The sequence below is a fragment of the Pteropus medius genome, unplaced genomic scaffold, assembly GCF_902729225.1.
Source record: "Pteropus medius unplaced genomic scaffold, Ma_sr-lr_union100, whole genome shotgun sequence".
Taxonomy (NCBI): domain Eukaryota; kingdom Metazoa; phylum Chordata; class Mammalia; order Chiroptera; family Pteropodidae; genus Pteropus; species Pteropus medius.
This window is the reverse complement of record NW_024349804.1, coordinates 8,280,514-8,282,795: the sequence shown is the minus strand read 5'-3', so window position 1 is coordinate 8,282,795 and position 2,282 is coordinate 8,280,514. Positions and strand designations below refer to the sequence as shown.

The 2,282-nt window shown below is 44.4% G+C and overlaps 1 pseudogene; it reads left to right on the top strand.

Moving 5' to 3' along the window:
• Positions 1-1,223: 1,223 nt before the first annotated feature.
• On the top strand, positions 1,224-2,282 carry LOC120582709 (actin-like; annotated as a pseudogene).

The following is a 2,282-nucleotide window of genomic DNA, read 5'->3' as shown; positions in this document are numbered from 1 at the left end:
TTTCACTTAGTGATGTGCATTTAATGTTCTTCCATGTCTTTTTATGGCCCGCTAGCCCACTTCTTTTTAGCTTTGAATAATATTCCATTCTCAGATTGTACCCATTTATCCATTTTCATCTCCCAAGGATGTCTTTGTTTCTTCAAAGATTTGGCAATTTTGAATAAAGCTGCTATAAACATCTGTGCCTAGGTTGTTGTGTGGACATAAGTTTTCAGTTCCTTTGAGTAAGCACCAAGGAGTGTGAGTGCTGGATTGCATGGTAAGAGTATATTTAGTTTTGCAAAACAAACAAACAAACAAACAAAACTCCCAAAGTGGCTGTACCACTTTGCATTTCCACCAGTAACAAATGGGAGTTCCTGTTGCTCCATTTCCTCATTTGCCCGTCTTTGGTGTTGTCTGTGTTTTGGATTTTGGCCATTTTAATACCTGTATAGTGGTATTTCATTGTTTCAATTTTCAATTCCCTAATAATATAGGCTGTCGAGCATCTTTTCATACGCTTATTTGCCATCTGTTTATCTCCTTTGATGAGGTGTTGGTTCAGGTCTTTTGCTCATTTTTAAGTTGGGTTGTTCGTTTTCTTATTTAAGAGTTCTTGGAATACTCTGAATAACAGTCCTTCATCAGACACGTATTTTGCAAATATTTCTTTCCAGTCTATGGTTTTTCTTCTCATTCTCTTGACAGTCTTTCACAGAGCAGACTTTTAAAATTCGAATGGAGTCTAATTTATCAATCACTTTCTTCATGGATCATGTCTTCGGCATTGTATCTGAAAAGTCATCACCATAATCTAAGGTCATGTAGATTTTCTCCTATGTTATCTCCTCAGAGTTTTATAGTTTTGCATTTTAAATTTACGTTTACGATCTATTTTGAGTTAACTTTTGTGAAGGGTGCAGTGTCTGTGTCTAGATCCATTGTTCCAGCATCATTTTTTTCTACTTTTAAGCCATCAGTCTGAGAGGTATTGTTATGACTTCATTGTGTTATAATTTGCATATCTTTAATTACGAGTTAATTTGAACATTTTTATGTGTTCGAAGGCAATTTTTATATATTTTTGTGAGTTGTCTATATATTTTTCCTATTTTTATATCATTTTGTTCCTTGGTTCTGAATTTAAAAGAATTCCTGACACCTGCCCTCAGTCACTGGGTCAGGGACCTGTCATAGGTTTGGTGCTGCAGCCTGAGGTTCACTCAGCCACACCCTCCATGCGCGAAGAGGAGATCACTGAGCGTGTGTGGGACGATGGCTCTGGCCTGCGCTAGGCCGGCTTTGCAGCAGGTGATGCCTCCCTCTTCCCCACACCTCAGGCTGATTTCCCTTCCATAGCGGGCCGGTCTCGCCACCAGATCTGGCACGCTCCTTCCATAGTGCACTGCGGGGGCTCCTGAGAAGTATCCCACCCTGCTCGTGTAGCCCCCGCACCCTCCGTCCCCAGGCTAACAGGGAGAAGATGACTCCAATCACGTTTGAAACCTTCAGTGTCCCTGCTATGTATGCTGCCATTCAAGCCGTGTCTCCCTCTGTGCCTCTGTCTGCACAACAGGCATTGTCCTATATTCGAGGGCCAGCATCACGCACAATGGCCTCATCTGTGAGGGCTACTGCCCTGCCCCATGCCATTATGTGCCTTGTTCTGGCTGGCTGTGACCTCATGGACTACCTCATGAAGATCCCCCTAGAGAGAGGCTCTTCCTCTGTGACCACAGCTGAGACCACCAAGAAGTGGTGCTATGTGGTCCTAGATTTTGAGAATGAGATGGCCACAGCAGCCTCCTCTTCCTCCCAGGAGAAGAACTATGAACTGTCAGCCAGGCAGATCATCAGCACTGTCAATGAGCACTTCCGCTGCCCAGAGACCCAATCCCAGCCTTTCTTCATCAGCATGGAGTCCACAGGAATTCATGAAACAACTCACAATTCCATTATGAAGTGTGACATTGACATCCACAAGGACTTATTTCCCAATAATGTCCTCCCCAGGGGTACTACCATGTACCCAGGCATTGCTGACAGGATGCAGAAGGAGATCACAGCCCTGGCCCCTAGCACCATGAAGATCAAGATTATTGCTCTCCCAGAGCAGAAGTACTCAGTTTGGATTGGAGGCTCCATCTTGGCCTCTCTCCACCTTCTGGCGTATGTGGGTCAGCGAGCTGGAGTGCGATGAGGCAGGGCCCTCCATCGTCCACAGGAAGTACTTCCAAGTCAGAACAGATTCTCTGGTGATGCCCTTGAGACTGCTCTGTTACCAGTCATTTCAGTAA